Raw genomic sequence first — 12,966 nt, 5'->3', positions numbered from 1 at the left:
AGAAAGTAATATTTAAAAAGTTCAAAAACAAAAATACCATGTCCTTTACCGGGTCCCAACATTTGCGAGGTGTTTGCCAAATATATTAAAAATTAAACGATTACAATGATGTCATTCCTTTAGTTTGCCGCATGTCATTGTATCTCAGAATTTGATCCTTATTAGCAACACCATCAGACAGTGTAACCATACTGTTTATTCTTTTCTTTTTTTCCCATATTCAACGAGTGATTTTTTGCTAGTATATTCGATTTTAAAATATATCTATATATATAAAATAAAGTGGTGTTAAAATTGGTGGAAAATAAAATTTTATCCCATATAAACTGACCTTCACGCGGGCGAAGGCTACTATCGAGCTTTTATCAAAACTCCTTCACGCGGGCGAAGCCGCGAGCAAAAGCTAGTACAATATATTTTTAACTCAATAAAATATAATTCTAAGATGTTATTGAAATTTCTAAATGTCTCGGGAACAGAAAAAAACGTATCAAACGACTTACTTCTGACATAAAAAAAGATTCACGCAATAATATAAAAAATGTATTTGAGCAGGAGGAGCAGCCATAGCCTTGTTGGGAGTGGAACAGACTGCCAAGACGAATGTCCGCAGGCAGGACCTCTGACATTTCTAAAAACGATATGTGTATTCTTTGTGAATTATCGCTCGCTTTAACGATGAAGAAAAACATCGTGAGAAAACCTGCGTGCCTGAGAAGTTTTCTATAGGAATTTTTAGGGTGTGTGAAGTCTACCAACCCACACTACGCCAGCGCCACCACGCTGGCCTAATCCCTCTCTCTAGCAGAGGAGGCCCGTGCCCAGCACTGGGACAGTAGGTTTTTTCATCACTATAAACAGTACAATATTCCAATAGGTGTAACACAGTTAAATTCAGTCCACATTCGCATTTGTTTTTGCTAGCTTTATTTATCAAATGAATAAGTGTGCTATTTGTATGCCCCATGCGTAATCTAGTAATAATAACTTGATCTCTTCTACTGGCAAAAGACAGGAGATTTATCAAATATAGAATTCATAAAATTAAATAATTTACTTGTGTTATTTGTTTTCCATTTTATGTGCCAAAAAATTCAAATTGTTTGTATAAAATATTTTTTTAATTTAACTGAGCTTGATTTAATTGAACTGTCAATTTAATTTTCCTTTGTGGAATTTTCAGCTTCTTTATCTGCTGTATAATTTCCTTTAATACCATGATGACTTGGAATCCAAATAAGTTCAAATTTAAAGTTGTCTTTCAGTAAATCAATGGTCTCTTACTTAATTTCTATAATTAGTGGATGCATATTAATAACATTTCGTATGGCTGTCAAACATGATTCAAAATCAAATCAAATCAAATTTTGATTAAAAGAAATCAGATCGGTTTTATTATTATTATTTTAGCAGAATGTAGAATGTATGATTTATTTGTTCAACTACTACACTACAACGAATTTATATCAATTAAGATTCATTAAAATTCGTCCCAAAAACGTATGTCAAAACAACGTTCTAATTTTAACAAGAGTTCATGCGATGACGTTAAAACCTGTCTTAACATTTAACACATAATATATATTATTTCTTTTATCCAAATTAATGACGAGCAACTCGATAGGTGACATGACAGCCGATAAACGAACAAATACCTGTACAAATAAGAAATAAAGGATGCTCAATACCAGCTTTGCAATCAAAGCAAGTAATGCGACTATCCCACAGTAGAGTTTCGCACTGATTCAGAAGACGATTCTTACTCCTATAGAAACGTTTCGTAAACTATGTGTACCTACTATCAGGTTCGCCAGGGAATATTGGTTGGGTTCTGATAAACTAGAATTGCGCGATGCCCATCCACAGGATGCGGAGGTATCTCAGTACTTACTATAAATAATTAAAACGCCCGAAATTATCAAATCTGCAATAAGTCAGTAGTATTTTTTGTTTTTCTTTAGGACTGCTTAACCACTCTAGTTAGGCTATAGCGCTATAAAAAACAAATCACACTTCATCCTCGAAGAGGTATGTACAAATAGTTCATATGCTTTTAGCCGTGCGTTCCGTGCGTTAATATAGGGCACGCGTCTATCGTCATCATCATCATCATCATCATCGTCATGATCATCGTCATCAGCCGCAGGATGTCCATTGCTGACCATGAGCCTTCCTCAAAAATTAGATTCTATCGTCATTTAAGCACAATTTTCAGGACTCGCAGCTTATACTGAAGAGAAAAACTCAATACTGCCCGACCTGGGATTCAAACCCGGGACTTTAGAGCGGTGTCGTACTGCACAATACAATGACGCCACCGGAATATATTTCAAAATATTTCTATTTGGAATAAGCTCATTTTTTATCGAGTATAAAAAAGGTGATTGTATTTTACTTGTTGAATTAAAAACAGTCGACATAGAAACTATCAGTCTTACTTATAAACTTGTTTTAGCGTTAAGAGATGATTAAGAATTGCTTAAATAGCTGCCAAAAACATCACCGGTTCCTAGTTTAAACTTTATTAAGAGGCAAGATGGCGGGTTTTGACTTACAGCTGATCGAATAAATTTGCGTTTTAACTAAGCATAACTTTGCGAATTTTTTTCACACATATTGACTTTGTGTATCTGTGTATAGGTAATATGTATACAACAGCAAAATATGAACTATCAGCTTATCGCAGAGCGTAGACGTAGACTTGCTTGTTTATTACGTTAAGTCAAGGTGCGGTCGGACTATGTTGACAATTCTTTTTTATTGCTTTGAATGATGAGACGAGCTTGCCGTTCGCCTGATGGTAAGCAAAACGACCGCCCATTAACAGTAGAAACACCATGCAACACCATGAATTACAAAGTATTGTTTGGTATTCCACTGCACTCGCCATCCTTACACATGAGATATTAAGTCTCATTATGTCCAGTAGTTACACTGGCTACAATGTTCTTCAAACCGGAACACAACAGTGACTACACACTGCTGCTGGGCACCAGAAGTAGGCATTGCTGTGGCACCTACCCAGTCGGACTCTCACATATGAGAGAACTACCACAAGTTTCATATATTTCAAGTTCATTTATTTATCTAGCTGAACTAGCAATTATAACGACTAATATTTAATTTTTTTGGGCACCGACTCCAAATTTGGTAAACTGCATATAGGTAAAGTTAAATAATTTTTTAGTTTTTAGTGGTTTTTTGAAGGCGGTATAATTCTTTGTTAGAAAGTGTTTAATTTTTACTTTTTTCTGTTAGTAAAAATCAGTACCTATACGTTGAGGAAATCATAGTCAATGACATAATTTTATGAGTTTTCCAATGTATCTCTTTTTTTATCGCTGTAGATAATAGTGATAAAAAAAGTGATTCATGTGTCAAGATTGCTCTCGTCATCGGCCAAAAGTAGAAATTATAATTTACTGTCTATGAAATATTAGTGTTTTATTTTTCAATGTCACATGTGGTGTTGTGATAGCCTCGTGTCTCGGAAAGTACGTAAAGCCGTTGGTCCTGCAGCTGATCTCTCCGGTTATATCGGATTGCCGTCTCACCGGACTATCAGAGTGAAGGAACAGAGAGTGCTTGTGTATTGTGCACACACTTGTGCATTACAATATTTCCTGCGTATCTGGCTGATCTCCGTTGAGATTGGCCACCGTGATGGAATTCGGGAAGGAATCACCGAGATATCATCAAAATATACTATATTTTAACTTCCTTGATGCGTGGGAGTTTGTCAGAGATTGACTTGTTTATCAGACTTTAAACGTGCAATTTGAAAACGTGTTGCACGCGACAGCTTTAGATAATCAGCCAGCATAAATGATATCATAAGTTTATCAACTTTTAATATCGAAGTTAGACATATTTTGGATTATAACTACTAATTTATTTCTGATTTTTTTAAGCCTTAGTGGGCAAACTAGAAGCCGTCCGCCTGATAGTAAGCAGCATCCGCCTTAAGCAATGCCAGATGCACAGCCAAGACGTTGCCTACCGGATTCCGTTTTAAGAACCTATCAATCATTCTTTCTCCATCCATTCCTGAATGTAGGCCTCCCCAAGTGAGCGCCTACCATCCCGTACTTGAGTAGCCCGTATCCACTACCCGCCGCTTTTTTCAAGTCCTCCGTCCGTCGTGCATGGCGTCCCACACTACGTCTACCTAATCGCGGTCTCCACTCCAGCATCTGTCTGCTCCATTGATCGTCCGTCCGTCTGCAAACATGGCCGGCCCACTTCCACTTAAATGTGCTGATTTTGCAAGCAACATCAGTTACTCTGGTTCTCTGGTGGATCTCTTCATTTCTGATTTTATGTACCAGAGAATCCGAGCATCGCTCGCTCCATAGCGCGCGGAGTGACTTGGAACGTATATATTATTTAAAATCCTACATTATTGTATAACCTTACTCCATTCTAGATTACAATGTCCTTAATACCTACTCCTACTATAGTTTATGTAAACAAAAGATTTCCCACACCTTGTATTGCAAGGTTCAGTTTTAGTTTTATGTAGACTCATAGACTATGTGATCGTTAAGATTAATCAGTATTTAAATTACATTGTACGGAAGGATCTTACACATTATAAAAACAAAAGTCCACCGCTGCATCCGTTTGACCGCGATATACTCAAACGAATCTAATTTATACTATTATGTAAAGATAAAACGTTAATTTCAGGGACTACTGGTTCGAATTAAAAATATATATAAGTGTTGGATAGACCATTTACCGAGGAATGCTCTAGGCTATAAAACATCAAGTTTTGACCAGTAGGACCGGAGCATCAATGAAAACTGTTCCAAAAACGGGAAAAATTATTCCTTTTGAGGCCATCGAGAGTTAGACGACATGTATGACGGAATTGTTACTCAACGTTCAAAAAATTATATTACAAAACAGCCCCCGGCGCATTTGTCTGTCTGGCTGAACGGGAATAACTCAAAAACAATAATTTTAGCTTTTTCTACATTTACCTACACAAAACATGATTAAAGAAAATCTTTTTAAGAAGGCAGTCATTTGATTAATAAGTCTGGCCACGGGTTTACTTTATCATTACTCATTAGCGATGAAATGTCTCGGTTGCTTATATTAAGGCCTTGCATGACTTTAGCAATGTTAAACATGTTTATTGCTTTAATAGGTATAAAGGCTATCAGATTTAGAGTCCAGATAAGACGGTACATTCTCGATCGTACTTTCAATGTCGTTATAAGGTGTCATTTAATTGTTTGGATATATTTTTTTATTGCTTTGAATGACGAGATAAGTTTGCCATTCGCCTGATGGTTAGCGATACAACCGTCCATAAATAGTAGAAATACCATCTTAAATTACAAAGTATGGTTTGGTATTCCACTGCGCTTGCCGTCCTGAGACATGAGATGTTAGTCTATTATGTCCAGTAGTTACACAGGGTAAATGTCCTTCAAACCGGAACACAACAGTGACTACACATTGCTGCTTGGCGGCAGAAATAGGCATTACGGTGGGGTCTACCCACCCATAGGTATTTGATTTTTCATAAGCAAGTCACACAAAAACCGCTCAATGTATTGCTACACTTACATTACTTATAACATTACGCCTTTTAGTTAACACATAACAAAATTATAATATAGATAAGTAAACTTACAAGGACATTGTTAATATGGTGTTATTTAATATGATGAATATAATCCATCATTTTCCCGATTAAATACAAAAAATTTAAAACACTATAATAGAAGTCCTATAAACTATTATATAAAAACCGCATCAAATCAATCCATTCCTTTGAGATATTCAACCAAATGTCTTTCAATTTCATATCCGAATAGGTTACAACATATATTTTGATAGATAATTATAAAAAAAAAGTTTATAATATTATTATCCACTTGATTAATACAACCGAGAGTTCAACTCGCCCATTTACCATAAACGCCTGTTCATTAAAAATAGCAATAATCAGCATTTGGTTACAAATTCAATTTTGCTCACGGCTTCACCTGTGTAAAAGGCTTCCAGAACGGTATTCTTACCGTACAGTGCTGTACACCGTTATTTATTAATTCTTTCGCTCTTTTATTTTTTAAATATTGTTGTGTAATATTTGTTTCATGCATGTCTAAGTTTCTCCGGGCGTTCCAGGTGAAGTGCGTGCACTAGCTTATATAACTAATCTGACTTTATACACAAAAGATTAGAAAGAAAACACAATTGACGGCAAAAAGAAAGCTCGAAGTTTCTTCCTGCCTTTCTTTTTCGGATAGTTATCACTTAGGTAGTGAAAGGCTGTTAGTTTAGCTAGGCTTTGAGCTCATGTCCTCACCGGTGAGGATCGCGATGTGTTTTTTTATTTCCCCCTACCTTCCAGCCCGAGCTAGCTTCTTTGGTTTACCTAGTGCGATTTTTTATTAATTTTATGCGGAATTTAAAAAGTCCGTACTTACTAAATTAATTTAAATGTAATTTAGTAAAAATAACTACATATATTTGGAAATTGCTTTAATATATCATAAGTGCAACTTCGTGTACATGATAAATAAAGTTCGTTTTTTCTCGGCGGCAGGCGCTGTTGTACAGCATGCGTGGTACGATAGCGTCCTGAGGTCCTGGGTTCAAATCTCGGGTTGGACAAAGTAATTTTTGGGTTTTTCTGCTCAGTATCAGCCTGGAATTTGATATATAGGCTCAATAGGCTCGGCGATAAAAGCGTAATTTTTTTATCCACTATAATGAGTCTGTTCTGTCATCCAAATCAGTAGTTGCAACGGTTTCTACGAACGCTTCTTAGTTCCAAGCAGCGACATGAAAAGGTTTATAAGTCAAACTGGGACTCCATTTTTTGTTAAGTCAAAAATTCTTAACCGCTTTGCAATCAGATTTTTAAGTGAAGCCGATATTTGCGTCAGAACATTTTACTCTTTTATTATTTATTTGGAAATACAGCAATATTTTATTACTCACCCTTTGGTATATACGTGTTAACGACTTATGCGTCAAAGAGTTCTAAGATGTATAGAGCGGACATTGGGAAGATTGTTATACAAACATTTTCCGCTTATAATTCATATTAATTAAACTATTTATTTTATTAAAAAATTGTGTAATGATAGTAAAATTGTCATAGAACTATAAATCCTAGATCAAACGACGCCAAAAACTCTGGCGATTCCAAATATTTGTATAACCAAAGAGTTCTAAGATTATATAGAGCGGACTTTGGGAAGATTGTCTTACAAAGTTTTCGCTTATGTGATAGTTACTCTATCTACCATGAAATAGCAAACTATTAATGTAAAATACTTCAAATTTTTTCCATATAATCATTTGCACGTTTTTAATGCAAATATTAACATATTTTCTGTAAATATATCGATACCGGAAATTTCAATTGGCGTAAGGGACATTTTTGGCGAAAATGAGTTATATATATTGCCGGATTCGGCTTTTCGAGCTCTATCGATTGGTATATATGAAATAATTCTATCTTTAAAAAAAAATCCCTTACGCCCTGACAAATTTGATATTTTGAAGCTAAATATTTGAGAAAATAGTTCTTATGAGACATGTAAATACTTCAAGCTGGCTTAAGGTACATTTTTCCAAATAACCTAGGTAACTTTGGACCACAATATTGCAAAGTGCATTTACATCCTTAATTTTTTTCCAATATCAAAACAAGGTGGTCATATTTGTAGCCTTACTTATTATTGTCCGTTACGACCCGGTTAACAATTATATATGTCGTAATTTAATAAGGGCTTAAAGGTCTAATATTTTTTTTTATGTCCGTTACGACCTTAAATCACGGGTATCGGAGGCAATTATTTAGACATCCTTTGGCATCAAGGAGAGCTCTATGCTGCAGTTGCATCTTATATTACCGAAGCGGCAGCGAGGACTGTTTTGCGAGAGACAGTTGTTATTATTGTTGAACCTCTAAGATTTCATCAGCTTGTAGACTCTATGCTTTTATCGGAACCTTATATTGCTAGAGCTTCTCACATTATTTTACATACCAACATCATTTTATCTATGTGTACCATTGGTTGTTATCAAAATTCGTTTCAAAGCTCGGCCCTTGGGATTAGGGAAAGTTTCCAGGAGGAAAAACTACGTTCAGACACTTCGCAGTAACAAGTATCTGCCTACACAAGACATCGGCTTCTGCCTTGCTCCTGGTCACTCTTCATGGTGTGATTCAACACCCAAAGTAAATAGCTCGATTGATGTTGAATTTAGAACTACTACTAAAAAAAGGTGCAACAAAAACATTTTAATTTCACGTTGATTTTCTTTCTGTTGACAAAGAATATTCTTTAGGCAGTTCTGGAGTCTGGTTCACCAAAAACATGCAAATAACGAAAAAATAAAACGAAATGATTAAGAACTAAGCTGGATTGAGTTGAAATTTAATTGAAAATGAAATTAAATTAGATCAAGTAAGAGAAGAAAAAAATATTATAGAAAATTCGTATTTACCAGATAAATGCTATGAAATATCATAAAATAAAAGACAAAGGTTATTTGAGCATTTTTTGAACCACGATGCCAGCGAGATTAGATTGTAAGATGTAAATAACCAAGCATTACTAAGAGATAAATATGCTAAACTAGTAGAAAGTAGAAGAAGCCTAACATAAGAATATTATATAAATAAAGGTGAAGGATCTAGACGTAAAGCACCAATATTATAGTGAAGAAGCAGCAGCTTATTTTGACTCTTTTTTAAACACTATGTGTAGTGTCATCGCACTAATGCCAGAAGAATAGTTAATGTCTTTTATTAGCACAAGAATATAGAAATATCACACATTTCTATAGAATCTATCTAGAAAACTGTCCAGAAAATTCTAAATTCATATGAGTAAGAAAGTATTCATTGTATATTTAATAATAATTATAATATACGTTTCCATACGCCAAAATAAAACAAGTGCATACTCTGTACAAAGAAAGGACGATAAAAGGAAATTGATTTTCATTTGCTGAGAAAAAAGCTAGCTATCAAAGATTTAATAATCACTTAATCACAGAATTTGATCTCAAAGATATACTAACTGTAATTTTTGATTAACACGAAGTGCTGACTACCCCATATTATGGGCAGAGCATGGTTCTATACTACTCCAGAAAAATATGCCGATTATAACTGCACATACATTCTATGAGAGCCAAACTAACATTGGACATTGTTTCTTGTAGAGAGAGAGAGAGAGTGATAGACGTGATAAACGTGGAGGTATCGACATTGCCACTCGTGTTTGTGAATTCCTTCTTATAATTGATAACCGTTCCATCGAAAATGTTTATTATATTGCGATTCTTGCCCCGGGGAAAATAAAAGCTAAATAATACCTACTCACCGCAATCAGTCATTTTTTGAAAATTACTGTCAATATTCAAGGAGTACAGATATATTATTAATTACCTAGGCATCAATACATGCCAGTTGATTCTATGTATGCCGTTATTGAACGGGAGACCAAGCGAATTATCATTTGGGCTCCAAGCTAATGGCCAGCATACGCTTTATCGGTAAGAAAACGGGCAAAACCATAGCAAATAAATATAAAAAAAAATACACAATTAAAAAAGATACGAACAGTGACTTTGAACAATCATAAATATAAAATTGCAGAGGTGAAGTATTCTATGAAAGAAGATAAAAATCCCCAAATAATAGCCGTAAGTGAGAGAAGAAGAAGGATTTATTTAGTAATGGGAAATTTCAAGGTAAAAGATCAAAGACAAGGAAAGGAAAAGACGAAGAAGCAATGGCTGAAGTTGTAGAAAACCAAGATCCCAAGAACATAGTTTTGCCAACATTTTATGGAAATCGTCTTCCTATATCAGTAGAACAATTTAATGATTTGAAAAAGTTATGCAATAATGCAATTACACCGAAGCGTATTCACAAGGAATACCTAGAGCCACCGTTTTTGGCTTTCGGTAGAGATGCTCTTCCCGAGACTAATGCGGAGGAGGCTAAGGACGATGAATAAGTATTTTCATACTTTAGAGTATTTGATCTTTCGTTACCAAATATGGGTAAAGTGTGCAAGATACTCCATTGATTTATAATTAATATTGTTTAACTAGTCATAATTGTTTTTATGATAGACATATTTAAATTTTTTATTATTTTGATACTTGAGATTATTTTAGAAAATATGAAAAAATATTGTGAAAGTTTGTACCAAATACTGGATTAGGTTTTTTTTTTTTATACAGGAACATTATTTTTCATTATAAGACTTGGATTTGTTCTTCGAATGTAATTTTTTTATTCGATTTACTCTAATAAAAAGGCAATAAAAATGTAGTAAGGGTTTTATTTCTTAATATTTTATAAATTTGGACCTTCTATTACCCTTCACATTGAGGTAATGTGACATTTATTACCTAAAACGCTAGTTTAATTTGCGTAAAAATGTCCTTTACAACCTATGCAACCTTACTAAGCCAAGGGTGTATAGGCGTTTTGTTCATTTTTGGTGGGATGTAAGGGACATCTATCTTTGAAAGTAGTGGACCTACGTTAATTTTGATAAAGCTAATAGAAAGAGCACAAAAAAATAGATCTGTGGTCCCTAGACACCTTTAAAATCCGATTACAAATGAAAAAGTTACAACGAATTTAAGTGAAAAAAAATATGTTTTTTGGCTCTCCTGAAAAGTGATGGTTTGTCCCTTACGACAATTGAAATTTCCGGTATCGATATTATTCTTGTATAAATATCTAAGGACGCTGTGACATCTTGTCACACGGACATTCTAAATAAGACAGCAACTTATTATCAATTGATAATTAGTTTTGGAGCAAAATATTGAATCCTAATGTCCGGTCTATAAAAATACCGTCTTTGTTACGCGAATAAAGTGAAGGAAAACAGGTTAAAGTTTTAATGCTTTGGGTCTTGCTTCTGTCGAACGTCACAATATGATTACTAACTTTTGCATTTTTAATATAGGAGTTTATGGTGAACTCTCTTGGTGTATACAGATATGCTGGACTAAAGTCTCGGGTTTGATCCCGGGTCGGGAAAAATTATTCTAACTTTATCATTTTATTTCTTTCCTTTTTTCTTTTCGTACCTTTTATAGAGTATGAGATCTTAAAAAAAAATTATGAATGAAATCGTTTTGGCGTTCTCAAGGAACGGCGGGACCAAGGGAAAGAGTTTATACATATATTATATGTATTATTCAAAAGCGGCGATAGCTTAGTTAGGTGTGAAATCGGCTGACAAGACAAATGTCTGCAGGTTCAAATCCTAAGGGCACACATCTCTGACTTTTTCTAAAATTATGTGAATTCTTTGTAAATTATCGCTTGCTTTAACGGTAAAGAAAAACATCGTGAGGAAACCTGCATACCTGAGAGGTTTTAAGGGTGTGTGCAGTTTACCAATCCGCACTAGGCCAGCGTGGTGGACTAAGGCCTAAACCCTTTCAGTAATATGTAGAGTAGGTCCATGCCGCATACAGCGTTGATATTATTTATTTGTATTTAAAATTTTGAATAGATTGCTTCAAAAAATACGGTTAATACCTCATATTGCTGGAGGCGTCTCAAAATACGTAGTAACTTCAATATATATGTACTTCGTACTAGATCTGGTGTTTCGTACGCTCATTGTGGTCGAGTCAACTGTACTGCAATCCGTACACCCAAATTTGGTATGCTTTGTTAGTGTGGTTATGTACAGAGTGGCGCTCATAATATAAGAACTCGAGTCTAAATGTAAACCTGGATGTGAATAAAAAATATTAGTCCAATAAGTAAAATTATTTGTTGTTCAAGTGAATAAATAGGTTATAACAGTGACGTTTCGGATGCCATTTTAGTTTAGATTTTGAACAAATAGTTTATATGGACGTTCGTATCTATAGAATATACGTCAATGCTCTCAGAATCAATGCGCAGTATCATTGTCTGTGTTAATTCACAATAAACGAAAAAGATCACGGGCAAAGTTAATCGCTTACGACCAGTCCCTTTACTGAACAATAGACATGAAAATATGCACGTAATATAAAACATAAAAAACATGTTTTTATTTATGGTTTTACGTCATTCAACTTTGTATAGTTTTGATTAATGAGAAGTTTGGATGACCCAAAGTGATGTCAGACAGTCCCAAAGACAGCCCGTCTTGAACCTAAACTGAATCGCTTCTGCAACATGAATGTATGATGTTTTACTCGACTGCAACGAACGAAATACATCTTACATCGTAAAATAGGCTATTACAGAAAGGCATCTAGTCCAAAACCCCAGATCTACATCAGTTCAGCGCTATCTTTATTTTACTGATGGTAGGATATATTTTATATTCGCCCGGAAAGCCACCACCGTACACAAGGTGTTAAAGCCGTAGTGGCGCACGTGTGTCGCGTTCCGGGATCAGCCTGTGTATATACGGTTCCAACAGGCCGGCATAATTGTGTCGACTACCAATGTCTATATTATCTATCGTCAGTCGACGTTCGATTGGACCATTGAGTCACTATTCCATGCACGTATAAAAAAAGAGTAGTAATGATTTTGACATTATAACAGCGGCAAAGGTTCTATATAATGCGATTACTACCGGCTTCTCTTTCGTAATTTATGTAAAATGTAATTATCATCAGAATGATTTGTAGACAGCATTTATGCATATTAGTACCTATTTACCTCTAAGTCCGCTTTCTTTTCGGAAAATTTCACCTTTCGCCACAGCTGTATATTTATATGACCTTACTCGGAATTGGAAGCAATTAGGGCCAGCATAACTTTGACGACCACAGATCTAGGGTATGTATTTATCTCTTGACGGTCGATTAATTTTGCCAAAGAACACCGATTCTGGCCTAGGATGATCCGTGAGGTTTATGTTATTAAAAAACATCCTAATTTTAATAGGGAAGATGGTTGGAAGCTTGCACAAGCCTGGGATCGAGTTCTACATTTAATTAAAT

The sequence above is a fragment of the Manduca sexta genome, chromosome 4 (assembly GCF_014839805.1).
Source record: "Manduca sexta isolate Smith_Timp_Sample1 chromosome 4, JHU_Msex_v1.0, whole genome shotgun sequence".
Taxonomy (NCBI): domain Eukaryota; kingdom Metazoa; phylum Arthropoda; class Insecta; order Lepidoptera; family Sphingidae; genus Manduca; species Manduca sexta.
Note: the sequence above shows the minus strand (reverse complement) of the source record.